Source organism: Pollicipes pollicipes, unplaced genomic scaffold (genome assembly GCF_011947565.3).
Source record: "Pollicipes pollicipes isolate AB1234 unplaced genomic scaffold, Ppol_2.1 Scaffold_4219;HRSCAF=4965_pilon_pilon_pilon, whole genome shotgun sequence".
NCBI lineage: Eukaryota > Metazoa > Arthropoda > Thecostraca > Pollicipedomorpha > Pollicipedidae > Pollicipes > Pollicipes pollicipes.
In genome coordinates, this window is record NW_023596448.1 from 30,552,002 (window position 1) to 30,566,864 (window position 14,863).

The following is a 14,863-nucleotide window of genomic DNA, read 5'->3' on the forward strand; positions in this document are numbered from 1 at the left end:
AGCTGCGAATATTTACCACGGCTCCACAATTAGGAGAGGAGAGGGGCCCGTGAGGAAGAACCTGTTTCTGTTGGAGGTTCGGAGTAATCAGTGCGAGTCTTTGCTGACACCTTGATCACTTGTTCATCGCGGAACGCTCCACGCAAAAGTCGTCGAAGCATATCACATTGCTGAGGAGTACTGCGCAGATGAAATAAAGCGCTAGTACAATCTTGCCATTTCGGGGTTATCGCGCTTTCACATCCGCAATACCGATCCCGATTATCACCAAAAATAGCAGTGTCGTTAGCGCCTCAACCCCCCAAAATTTGGGTTTAGTTTTTCAAAAAATCGGCCAAGGCGGAGCAGGTCCGATCTGCAGCGTAGAAGGACCGGGAGGTGCAGCGAGCGTGCATGTGACTTCTCTGCTGGTTCAACCACGTCTGCTCAATCTATCAGGGGTTCAAGTAATGACTTGGGGTTTCTCTAAGGGTTCAACTAATGAAAAACGCACGTCCGCACTTGCGTCTTTTCGACTGACTTCCTGGTTGCAAAATGCCGTTTGCGTGTTTTTTTTCTTCTAATTGGACTCCAAAAAGGAGGCGCATCTGGCAGTGTGGTAAGAAATAGGGTTATGGCACACGTAAAAGATTTTCTTTCCAGTAAAAGCCTGTCAGTGAATTTCGAGTGAAATTCCTAATGAAGTTTTTACAATGACGGGCTGCTCCCTACCAGTGCGGCCTAGGACCAGCTTTATTTTCTCCCAGAACCGTAATATAACAGGGCCACCACGTAAATTTGCGAATTATTGGCATTTCGGTTAAAATAAATGACGCTAGCACTACCCGGAACTCAATTTTTAAAGGTCGGAAGTGGAAGCCCGAGTATGTCAAGCCTTGGTGCGACGACACTCGCTGTTTTTTTCACGCGTCCGGGCGACGGGTTGCACACCCTTCGCTCGGTTTGGGGGGTGAGGGTCAATTTGACCACTTAAGATCTCGAAAACTAAGATAGCGACGTTCGCCAAATTCCCGGGGCGAGTAAGCCTGTATATAACTCACGCATGTCAAAATTTGATGTTCCTGTGCCATAACTGTTGGGCCAAGTGAGGTAAAACGAGGTCAAAGTCCAGATTGGTATCCAAAGTGACCCCAGACCTCGAGTATCAGCCCTTCACCTGAACTCCTGTTACCTGAACCTGAACCTGAGAACCTGAGTACCTGAGCCAAGTACCTGTCAGTGATCTAATCTGATTGTTAACAAATCCATGGAGCTTTTCTGTGGCGGTCCTTCCCATTATTAGGCTAAAAATGAACAGTTCTCATAAAACAAACTCGAGTAAAAAAGCAGAATAGTTTTGGCGTCAGTCCGACCTTGATACGTGACCCTGTCAATGCAACCTGTTGTGATTCTGAGTTCAGTTGGGACATTGCCTAAAAAACTATCTCAGGGATTTATGGCATAGTCTAACACTCCGTTGTCACATCAGATCGAACGATTCCTTAGAACTGGTCCTCGCCGACCGCCAGTGCCTGATTTTGCCTTGCCAGTAGGTCGGCAATAGGACTGCGACCTTACACGGTACATCCATTTTTCCATTACAAAAGATCCACTTTCAAATGCCTACAGGTATGCAAAGTTTGGCACGGCTATGTTGCGCCGTTCGGAAATCATTATGGAAAAGCTTTCCGGAGGTGAGGGAAGTGACCACCCACCCGAGCACGTGTTAATGATTGAATCCAGGAATGACTGGAGGAAAGTTTCTTCTTGCAGACTGATCTCTTCAAGAGAAGTGGGGGGGGGGGGGGGTTGTCCATGACATTCCAAAAGGAAATGCAAGCACTGCCCCCTTTAAATTCGGGCCAAATCTCCTTAGTTTGGTCTCCCTTCACCTAAGCCTGTTGCTAAGCATAAGCAAAGTGGTCTCCTTGACACAGCATTGGGCCTCCTCATTGAAATAATTGGCTACCTTTTTCATTAAGATGATCTCGCGACCCAGAAAACGGGCCTCTTGATGTAGCAAAGGGTATTTCTGAGCCCGACGCATTATCAGCTAGTTCAGCTATGGTAGCTTCCTTGATCCGAACTTTCGGGTACTCTACGTGTAGCTACACTACCTTTAGAAGTGGAAAAAGGGGCCTTCCAAGGGGGCGGCAAAACATACTTTTGCCTCATCTAATCCCGTGCAGGGGTGCAGCCGGAGCCGTGACAAAGGGGGCCTAGAGTTAACAAAGGGCCCCCTTGATAGTAAAAGGGCCCCCCAAATCGCCGGATACGCCTCATTTGTTTTTGAGGATATGCTTTTCTTGGATAATATATATATATATATATATATATATATATATATATATATATATATATATATATATTGCACATTATTAACTTTTATAACTAGAATATAAACCAGATATTACCGCGGGATCAATTCTGCTGTAAGTTGTTAGTAAATAAACTGACAAAATCATGTGTTCAGTGACGGCATGAACTACATCGCCGGCGCTCTTCATTTTACAATGGTCCAGAGGGCTCTTTAAAACCGTTAGAACTCAGAAACATGTATCTGGGTTGTACAGAGATAGCAAGGATTCCGCGAATGCAGACTGAAGGTTAAAATGGGTCAACAATTTGCATTAGCATGGCCAAGCTAAGTTTGTCTGGATATCTTCAACATTCTGTCAGAATTGGTTAGTGGTACAAATTGTGGAACGTAGTTTTGAGCATGCGCGCTCGCATATCTGAGAAACAAAAAACACGACGTCAGGCGTTGCGGTCTCCTGAGGCCGCGCAGCGTCGGCCTTGTGGTTGATATTAGGCGGTGGCCAACAGGTGAACGAAAATGGTAACGCATTTTAAAGAAATACCTTTGAATTATTTTGGAAACCACATCGTACATTTAGAGATATTTCGGGCGCATTTTTTAGCTGTGCGCTTTTTAGATTGACGGCAAAAACGTCTTGGCATTTATAGCGCCGCGAAGTGGTGCTGGAATCCGCTGGTGGATCTGGAAGAGTAAAGGTAAAATCTCAATTTGTCGTATTGCTGTAACTGTTAATCTGTCCAGAGGACAGCCTCAATGTTGAAATACAGTTTTCCCCGCGCGATCTTTGAACTGTATGAATTGATTCTGAGCGACATTCAGAAACATTGTTTGATGATGGTCATTGTTGCGTGCTCGGCGCCCGCCCCGATGTTCACTGCAATGGCCAACGCCGCCCGGATTTAAGGAAGCTGCGACCCAAGCCATCGCTATCCTTGCTTCCCAAGATTACTGGCGTGCAAGCGGGGCCTTATGACGCACTCAGCTGCTGGGACTGCATGGCGCCGCCAGCCTCTCACCCTGGCAGGAAGGGCGGGCACCGTAGGGGAATCGAACCCCGTACCTATGGTTTCCCAGACGCGCAGTAGTTGACACAGGCGCGTTAACCACTGCACTATCGGCACGCGGCGCGCGGGATCCGTTATTTCTTTCCGGCAAAAGGGGTCCCCTTGAGTACAACACTGCGGGGCACATTGGTGCTTCTGGTCAGGAGCTGAATGGCCCTTCAGCCCCACCGCGATGTATTTTCCGGCCGTCACTCTGGTGACACGGGGCAACATCCCCTGGCCGATCCGGAGGCCCGTAGAGAGATACATCATACCACATTGGTCCGCTCCCTGACACGAGAGGCCCTCCGACCCGCGCAGTTGACCCTAGATCGACGCATGAACCGTCAACTAACGCAGCGATATCCCTGCTCGCCGCAGGTGGTCAAATGATTGGCACATAGACTCCAGTTGGGCTTAATGGGCCCACGCTAAAACAGGGCTGGGGGGTTCACTGTTTGGTACTGGGGGTCCCAGACTGGCACGGGACTCTTCTATTACCTCAAGGTGAGCACTCGTCATAAGTCCTGACGTAAAAGGCAGATTTGATCCCAACCGTTCGGCCCTATGAAGGAAGCGTTGATCCCAACCGTTCGGCCTCATGAAGGAAGCACTGATCCCAACCGTTCAGCCTCATGAAGGAAGCGCTGATCCCAACCGTTCGGCCTCATGAAGAGAGAGCTTTGATCCCAACCGTTCAGTCAGCCTCATGACAGAAGAAGGCTGGGTCTGATCCAACCGTACTGACCTCATGAGGAAGCGCTGATCCAACGTTCCAGCATCAAAGAGCTTGTCCAAGTTTTTGAGTGAGCGCGTTGATCCCAAAACCGTTCAGCCTCATGAAGGAAGCGCTGATCCCAACCATTCCGCACAAAACGGTCTTCCTCACCCCTTGTCTCGTTGCTTTCACCCAGACATTTGCTGCCCTTGAGACGAAGAAAAAAGCAGACAGGACGAAGAAGCCACTTGCAGTCCTGCAGTGAGAGGTATCAGTTGAATGGGATGGAGAAGACGTTGCTGCGACGTACTGGCGCATCAACGAAACCTCAGCGAAAACAAGAGTTCTGTGCTTTTCTGCTCCCAGGCCCCGTGTCTTTTTTCCTTTTTTTTTGCTCTTGACTTCTTTCCTCCTCGCGTACCATCAGAACCGCTGGCGATTCGATATTTGCTACCCTTTGCGTATTTTTGGACGGAGAATGCATTCTTGAGAAAGCTGCTGACTTGCGGTCTTTTCCCAGTACGTTGTACATAATGATGTTACGATGTTGGCCACTTAATGGTGGAATCCAGGAATGTCTTTCTCAGAAGACACTTCTGGAAAATGTCTTCTTGCAGGCTGATCCCGAGAGGCGGAGAGGTTACTGTTCGCGACACTCCAAAGGAAGTGCAGACACCGCCCACTTAAAAGTCGGGTCAAATCCCCTGAGTTTAGTCTCCCTTCGCCTAAGCCTGTTGCTAAGCCGGAGCAGTGGCATTCTTCACGCAGCATTGGGCCTCCTCATCGAGAGCACTGGCTGCCTTATTTATAAAGATGGCCCAAGAACCCCACACAAAGGTCTTTTGACTTAGCGAAGGCCTTTCTGAGCCCAACGTGTTACCACCTAGCTAAATCGTGGGATTCCTTGATCTGAATTTTGGTAATCTACGTATAGCTACAGTGCCTTTAGTTGGGAAAGCAGGAGGTCCTTAAGGTGTGGGTGGTGGTGGTGGTGGGGGGGGGGGGGGGGGGAGGGGAACATGCTCTTGCCCCATCTGCCTACCCTCCACCGTCTGCTGCGCCGCCTCTTTACGCCGATGTACTTTTGCTTTCTCTTCCGGCATCCATTGCACTTGTTTGTTTGTGTTGTTTGCGTTGAGGAAGTTTCGTTTTTCGCTACCAACGACAGCATGTTAAACCTCTCGTAAACCTATGTAAACTTCATATGTTAAGGTGTATAAAATAGCATATAGAGCAATTTAGAGCAATGCCACAAATTCAGTGACATGTGATTCTGATCCGCGCCACCGTCGAATAGCGTATTTCAGCAGAAAATCGAGGAAGAATGCTCCAGCAAAGTTGTCAAAATGCACATACGTTGTTGTCTTGTATGTAAGCGGAAGCTTCTCATTGTTTTGCCGTATGTTGAGACCGGGTCAGACACCCTGATCAGGTCATCAGCCTTTGCCGTATCGAACAAGAACGCATCTTTCATATCTAACCGCTCGCAGATGGCGGATGGCGACAGTACGTATTGGATTTGTCCTTCGCCGCCAACCATCAGATGATACGGTCTGTGCTAACCACGTGGTGATCGTGCGTGGGTGCAATGTGGACCGAATGACTACATTTGTTTCAATGTGCTTGTCACTAGCCGTATGAACCGGCAGGAGCCAGTTGTCCTGCCGAGCCGCCACATGAGAGCAAATGATCTGATACGGCCAGTGTTAAGCACTGTTTCAACACAGCCGTCGTGAGGGAAGAAGCGTGCACATTGTACTGAGTGATGCCATGTTACATCGCGTCACGTTCGACGCCGTATGCGGGGTGTCAGTGTGGCTGCCGACGGAGGAGGTGAGCACCCGGGCCGGGGCGGGGCAGATGCCGTGTCCCGCCGCCTCCTGCTCGCCAGCCGACTGCACCTGGTGGCACCACCGACTCCGAGTTAGTGGGAGCGGGCGGCCACTGTTGCAATAGTGCGCCCCGAAACACTATATATTATCATCGATAGTGTCAGGGCGGGCGTAGGGGGTGACGAGCAGAACTGGTTCCAAACTGGCCTCGATTCTATTGATGTACTGGGGTTTCATGGCTGACGTCATTATGGTGAACATGAACACTGTAAAAATGGAAAATGGATGTAGCAATGCCTTGCACGGTCAATACCACGCAAGGTGTGTTGCTTCGCAAGATGACGCGTGACGTTTGTCTGGACACTGCGGAACAGCACAACACAGTACGGCAATTACTGTTAGGTGGGGACGGAACACGAGGAGACCTCGGTCCGCACATTTTAGAGTAACTACGAAATGGTGATGAACACTCGTCACTCACGGCAGGGCATGCGATTTCGTGCGTGCCCAATCCAAGCACGAGAACACGTGAGGGGACGAGCACGGTCGTGACGAACAATACGTTTGGGGAAATGAAAACAAGGACATCTCAGCCGCCAGAAGCGGCTGAGATGTCCGCTTGTGGCGGCTGAGATGTCGCAAAATGCATTTCAGTGGAGGGGCTGAACAGTAGAATGACAAAACTTTCCCAAAGATATGCCAAGATGGGTCTCTTCTCGGATTTGACTAGCTTTCTTCTCAAAGTTCAGGGACTGAAGCCCAAATCGGGGGAGGGGGGGGCTGCTTCTTCCACTGACAGATGTGACGCGACTGAAGTGAAGCGTCTGGTGAACAGTGACAAGTAGCGCAATCCCAGCAGACTGTCACGCCTCCCAACGAAATCGCGATGCGTTGTGTGCCAGGAGTGGGCACTACAACAACGTAATTACGTGACGTGATGATGTAGAGGACCCATTCTGATATTTAGAGGGTCCATTACTGACTGTGAAGGCCCCACTCTTGCCTCTAGAGGACCCATCTGGCTTGTAAGGGCTCACAATGTAGACTTAGGGACCCATTTTGACATTTCTGAGTTCGCTCCTCCAACTTAAACACCGTCTCCGCGCCCCTTGAGCGCGCGCGACGTTGACGTGCGGCCTCAGATCGGCCCCGAGCTCTAATCAATGATCACACAAGGAGGCGTTTTTTTCAGGAAAATTTCGAAGTAGAATTCTTTTTCCTCGTTACTTAGTATATGAAAGGTTATACATGGCTTATGCTGAAAAAGTGGCATTATCACTGAGAGTTGTTTTGAGTTGCTCTTGAGCTTGTTGCGTTTATTTAGTTGCCGTTCAAGTTGTTGTTTAAAGCTGTGCGACTTCGCGGACAATTTCTTACAAAAAAGTCACAAAGGCTCTCCGGTTTCTTTTTTACGATAACCATATCCGCCAATTTGAAGTGAAGTCCATCATTTGTCTTGTACTGCCGACGTTCTCCTCCAACGACCGCATACAGATCGCATGTGACCGTAAGTGAGGCGCAGCGTAACTTGTAAATATTTCTCTCACCTCTAGTTCCGCTGGCTAATCGCCTAGTTCACAGTCCTGCCCTTAGGAACTAAAACTGTCGGTCTTTGCGCTACACGTCCGTGAAGATGTGCAGACTATTTCGTGTGACTTTGTCAGAGCCATTCAGACATGCATGACACATGGCAACGTCATTCCAATCCTGCTACCCCACAGGCTAGGCGGCGTCCAAGACCAGGAAGAATATCATCGCCCAGCCGTTCAGATCTGGCGTTTGTGAGCAGGATTTCCAAAAGTGGCGGACGTCAATTGGCTCTTAAACAACGCTGAACAAGCTGTGCAAGCTTTAATCACGAATTACATTAGAGCCCTTCAGACCAGAAATTATCATTTCATGGCTATTGGATGAAGCAAGATAGTCTACGGTGCGGCAGACGTGAGTGCGTCTGGAGGGGGGGGGGGGGGGGGGCAACCGCCGAGCTTTAACCCGCGCATGTGCGCTGGGTACCCGGTTGGGGTCCCCCTCCTACGGGGCTCTCGGCCCACCCGTGGCTGACGCATGCAGCCTGCCACGGACAAGGGAGGTGTCGCGAGCCCCCCACCTGAGCGAAGAGTACCTAGCCGGCCACCCGGGCACGTGGTAAAAACCAAAAATCTCCTTCGGAATTTCACGACGTGACGTCTCTTGTGTTTGGCTGTATAACGTGGCAAGATTAGAGGTTTGGACTGACCGGTGGTGTGATGATGACCGGGGTGTGATCGTTCAGTGGCAGGATGCAGTCGCAATTTATCGCACGCATTCTGACTGACATTTTGACACATTGCACAAGTTCGGGAGACAAGTTGGTCGCCGGAGGGGACTTGTGACGCGATTGTGAGATTATTTGCGATTACTCGACCATGTGATGAGGCCAAGGCTGCCTTCTGACGTATTGTCACGGGTACAAACGAGCTAAAGCAAATAGGATATAGGCGTATATGTACGATATGAGTTAGGAAACAAACAGCTACATAACCTGGAATATTTCATCACGCACTTCCATCTGACCTGTGATGATCCAAACCTTTAAGGCCTGGATGAAGACGATGTCTTCTGAGGATGAGCGCAGCCCGAAATACTGAGCGTCACCAATGGAATCGTCCCTCACCCTGTAACGTCGCTTTAACCAGCACCTCCTGGCATATTGAGCTCGGTGTCTCAGCGTAAGATCTTTGAACTCATGAAGATCCAAACGCTCAGCATTTTCAACGTCACACGACCTATGATGGTTAACGCTGAGTTTTGGTCACAACGTCCTTGGAATTTATTGAGACGCATAAAGTTGCCAGGCTGCTGGTGCCAGCCACCTCCGAATACCAGCGGCAGGAACACGAGCCTTCGGTATTGGATGCCCTCCTCCCCCCCCCCGCTCGGCATGTGGTGGATTAAGTAAGTACAATGCCCACCGTTCGGAGTGCTTTAACAGCTTAATGCTGTATTTGGTGGAATCAACTTTAACTATACGTTTCAGGGATGTGCAAGGCACTGTGTGCACCGGAAGATCTCTTGTTTGTTTTCGGATGTGAACATTTACGGTATCTTCTCGTGATTAAATGAAATGCTCACTATTTGAGGTTATTGAAGCAAGCATCAGATATGATGAAATAATCTCACAACCATTGATATATCTTTAAGTGAAAAACTTCTCTAGACAACACAGTTTTTATATTTAGTAAATATGCTATTCGTAACGTCCTTGTTTGATTGCGTCATGGACCGCTTGTGTGAGAGCACCCGATTGTACTTCTCCCTATGACATGACAGGTTCATGCGCATATGCACTTTGTATGAGAGCACTGACAGGTACTCGTATTTGCACTTGTAGTTCATCAATCTCCCGAGAAGTAGTCGTGGCGATGCTGGATGTGTGCTGAGCCAAATATCGTAAGATGCTCTTGTTTTGGCCTTTTCTCGTGGTGTTCCTGCATATTTACTCGTGAGTTTAGGTGCTTACTTGTATTCGCACACTCGGTTAAAGCTCTACTATTAAGATGCCTCGCCGTTATTGATCTTCCTCCATTCCATAGCCCTGAAATGATTATTTCCGGCCGACAGGGCTCTTATCCCAATAACCAAACAACTCAACGTCTTAGAACCTTGTGCTGCTTGCACAACATTGGTTGAGAGCCAGTTGGCGGTCATTGTATCTGGCAATCATGCCCGCGAACATCAGATATGAACAACCCTACAATAATGGCTTTCTTGACATTCAACGCTGCATGGCCAGTGGAAAAAATAGGGATGTTATTATGAGGTCATGAATGCTTGGGTAGGCTTGAAACGGTCTGCACGAAGTAATCTGCACATTGTTTGCGGGCGCGTAGCTTAGAAGCTAGAAGGGTTAAGGTCTTAAGAAGGGCAGCGCTGTGACTTGCACAGAACGATCTTCAAGATGACTATTTCAGTTCAAACCCCCATATCAATGTGGAGCAATCCATTTAATGACGCTAGTCCCGTCGACAGGCGTAGGCTCTTTGCCGTCCAATCATTCGGCGGAGTTTTAGCTGTAATGAGATTGGCCTGGAGGCTATTATGGCTGTGCTTTGAGGTATAGCGTTGCGACCTCGCACTCCCAAGAAAAAAATACACGGCTGTCAATATCTGTGCTGCTTGGCGCCTGTTCGGATGCAGACATGCTTATTACGACCACAGTTCTTTTGTCTTCAAAACGGTCAGGCCAATCTGCTCTCCATTTTCTAAAACAGCCGTGGTCCACGTTGTCAAAAATCCGAACATTCGAGGAGCTTTCTATCTATCGACAGAGATCCCCTCTGGCAACCTTCGCATAGTGTTTGGCTGGTGAATGCCTTCAGAAAAAAATGCATGAAAGCGGTGGCGTTGGAAATCTTAATCCAGACTCAAGTTTACAGAACCTCAGGAAAATAGAAAGACTGATACAGATGAATCCACCAGTCTTGATGAGCTCATCATCACATCCAGGAATTTACTACCCTGTCCGGAAGCACACACACACACACATACACACACACACACACACACACACACACACACACACACACACACACACACACACACACACACACACACACACGCACACACACACACACACACAAATACTGATAAGCGTGGCAGCGATCTGCCTGCCGATAAACTGTGGCGGTCAACGGACTCAAGAGCTGCAGCGACCGTAAGGGGTAGCTCTCCGCCCGATCCTTCAATGAGGACACAGCCAGGTCAGCTGGTCTTTCCTCACCCCGCCTGACACGTGCTGCACTTTCATGCGCGCTCGGGAGGGGCACCGGAGCGCCGCCCCCTGCCGGCTGCGGAGAGTGGTTCGGCCAGGCGAGAGCACGCGCTAATGATCACCTGTCTTCGGCGGCGCTAATGTGAAGGAGCTGTTACCGACCACTCCTTGGTGCCGGTTGTGCCAGTTGCTCTCACGCGCTGGTTTTTGCACTCTGCAGGACGATGGGGTGCTGGAATTCGCTGAAAGCTCTGTGCAAAATGCACACGGCAAATATGTGGTATGGGCTCAATTGCGTATCGGAGAGAGGTTTCGTAAACATGCAATATTAGCAGTGTTACAGGTCTTGGAACATTGCATATATCGTGGTGTTACAGACAACTGGTTGATAGCGTAGGCGTGGGAACGTTTCAAAAAGTGGGGGGGGGGGGGGGGCAAGATCAAGGTGTACTTCAGGAAGTTTTTCTGGAAAGCGAGCCCGATGACCGGGGAGGGGGGGAAGGTAGGGATGGAGATTTTTATCGCTCTTTATTCAAATGTCATGGCTGCTATGCTAGCTATGCATCTAGAGCTGTTTATCACTGGTGCAAAGTCTTGCAATCACCTGCAACAGTATTTTTCCCGAATTATCTTCCCTTATACCACACCATCGCAGCAAAATAGCCTCCGGGAAGCTGTTTGCCTTAGGTATGGATTGGCCCAGCGGACACTTCGTTGCCCATCATGCAACGTACGCGACTTGATCTGCTTTTGTGTGTAGGCAAGGGCGTAGCCAGGACCTTGCCAAGATGGAACACTGGGTTGACAAAAGCCCATCTTGTGGTGACATCCCCCACCCACCCCCCAAAAAAATAACCCGGATATGGCTTACCTGTTAACAGTGACACGGTTTTCTTCGTTTTATTGTATTTTTACCTTGCAACCAGAACAGAAACCAGGAGCTACCGTGAGCTCAAGTCTGTTTGCATTTTGAGGTCAATAAGCTGCAGAAATCAGGCGTTGAACGACTGCATGGCAGAAATCATCGGCGGTCTTAATTTACAATGGTTAGCTGACTCTTTCTAAACCGATAGAATTCAGAAGCTTTGCCATTTTTTTATCGAGGTTCTGCAGACATTGAGGACATCACGAAGGTACATGGTGGATCGATATGTTTGATCCAAATTTGAAGACGAAAATTTGATTGCAAATCGAGTGGTTAACAATGTGTGTTAACATGGCCAAGCCATGTTTGTCTGAAAATGTTCACCATTCACCCAAAATCGACTAGTGATTCAATTCATGTAACCTGTTTTTTAACATGCTCGCTCGCAAATCTTAGCAACAAAAACATCGATACCGGGCGTTGCAGTCTCCATCGTCCGCGAAGCGTTAGCCCAGTAGCTAACATATAGCCGTGGTCCACCGGTGGACGAAAATGATGACGCATCTGAAATGATTATCTTTAAACACTTTAATAATTGAGTTATGCAAGTCATGTGACATAATTTTGAGCTTGTGCACTCGAAAATTTTAGAAACACAAGCCTCACCCCGGGCGTTGCAGTCTCCGTAGGCCGCGCAGCGTCGCCCTAGCAGCTAATATTAAGTTGTGGTCAACGGGTGGACGACTATGACGACGCTTCTGAGAACGCATCCTTGGACGCTTCATGACATCATATCTTGTATTTAGAAGGCAGTCTGAGGGCATATTTCACGCGTGCAATTTTTAGACTGATGAAAAGAACGGATCGGCCCCTAAAGCACCGCGAAGTGGCGCTGAAATCTGGTGGCTTGAACTGGAATAGTGAAGGTAAAATCTCTATGTTTCGTGTTTCCGCAGCTATTTATCTGTCCAGAAGACAGATTAACACGGCGCCCGCCGTCTGGTGGCACTTGCAGTGGCCGAAACTTATCGGTTTTACGGAAGTTGCAACCCAGACCATCCTTGTCCTTGCTCTCGAGGTTGCGGGCGGGCATGTTCAAGCCTTTTGATGTATTTTGTTTCAATAACACATTCTGAAAGAGCTGAACGTTCTCAGGCAACCATGTCATGACCTTGCTCGTTTTTTTAAATTCATTTCGACCCATGTCTTTCAACACTAATGAGAGACCCACTCTACTCAACAATGATGACACCCCTCTGTCCCTTCCGGGCAAGGGGTCTCTTAAGTAGAACACCAAGGGTACATTATCGCTTCCGGTCAAGGGCTGAAGGGCCATTCCGTCTCATCGCGAAGTGTCTTCTGGCTATCATTCTGGTGGCACGGGGCGGGATCTCCTGGTTGATCCGGAGGTCATTAGAAGGGATATATCATATCACATTGTTCCCATCCCTGACACGGAAGGCCTTCTGATCCGCGCAGTTAGCCCCGGATCAGCACAGGGACCCTCATTGACGCATCAACATCCATGATCACCGCAGGCAGTCCGATAGGTTTCACATAGACTACAGTTCCATGTTTTTCTGTGTTCTTCAGAGATATTGAGTTCTCCCTGACTGTAGATTGCAGATGAAATGGGGTTCATAATTTGTGTTAACATGGTTAGCCCATGTTCGTCTCATAATGCTCAAGATCCTGTCAGAGCTGATTACTGATAAGAAAACTACGTAATATGGTGTTGAACACTGCGTACTCGCAAGTCGTAGCAATAACAGCCTCGACGCTCGGCGTTGCAGTCTCCAGGCCGTGCGGCGTCGGCCTTGTGGCTGTAACGTTAAGTGATGGCCAATGAGCAAATGAAAAAGATGACGCATCTTAAGGGAGATGGCTGGTGAACTAAGAAAATCGGCACACATGTTAAATGCGGTGCAAAAGTAAGACAAATGCAACCTTAATCTGAAAAGTGTGTGTGTGGGGGGGGGGGGGGCAGTTAACAGTGTTGGCCCCCACCTTGAAAAGTGGGGGGAGGGCATGGCCCCCCTGCCCCCCCCCCCCCTGTTCCTACGCCCAGTGGTTGATAGGCATGACAGAAAACGGTCTTATACTCCTCTTACTTCAGCATGTGGTTTCGTACGCTGAAAATGTGTTTTGGAGAAGTAAGCGTTCATTTGTAAATGCATTGCAACTCGGCACCTGTATTCAAGGTAATGGGCCATGTTTGACCTCAGCCTCAGCATGGCTCACTACAACGAAAGGGCCAAGTGGTCACTTGCTCACTGGAGAATCCACTGCTTACGAGAGAGCCCACGATTACCGTTATACCTACGTCCTTCACTGGAGATCTCTTGCTTCAGCACATTGGTTATTCCGATCAGGAATGCGTGATCGGAGCAACCCGTACAAAATCAGCCTGTTGCACACGAAGCTGTATTTGAGACAATGTTTTCCTGTGCCATGTGCTATATTCATATTATACGTGCGCCATGCAAATGTTCGCCGGTAAATATTCATCAAATAATGACATACGAACAATGGGACACATTGTTCGTATGTCATACAGACCATAGTGCGGAGATATTCAGATTCGTCCCCTGCCGGAATGCAACGGTCGCCGACTCCCACCTCCCAGTGAGCAGTGAGTCGCTCCTCTACCCGCCGAGCGGCAGCCCGGGCAACATGTGCTGAGCGAGCCCCGCGCCAGCCTTCAATGCGAGCTGGAAGAGCCCCGCGTCAACTCCCAACACGTGCCGGAAGAACCCACGCGAACCTTCAACACGTGTCTCAAGAGCTATGCGCGAGCGTCCAACACGTGCCAGGGCTGACCCCGCAGAGAGACAGGCCCCAGGACCGTGGCTGTTACGAAGTGCCGATGCATCACTTGTAAGATCTGGTATAAACTTTCACAACTCTTAGCTCCCAGCGCGTAATGCGCTCGCATTGCACACCCTCCCTCAAGTTAACCAGACGACCAGTGAGATCTCGTCGCCAACATCCACGCTCGGCTGCAATACGCATCATCGGGTGTGTAAGGAAACCAGTTTAGGAAGCCTCATCATTGACGGACATACTGCGGCAAAGGCGCATAGGGCATAGTAGGGTGAGCGGGCGGAGATACTAAGAGTAGGACATCGTCGCGTCATGTAAATGAAGACGCGATGAAGATATCAAAGCTTAGAAATTATCGAACTCAAAGTGATTATCCAGTGCAATCTAAGTGGACATGTGTGGGTGCGGTATTCCTGGGCAGGTTAAAGCGGAGTCACCCAGAACGGTGTGAGGAACAAACCCGAGATCACGATGCAGACGTTTTGCCTGATTGTGTAGGCTGTGTTTTGGTACATGGAAACGCAAAATTAGAT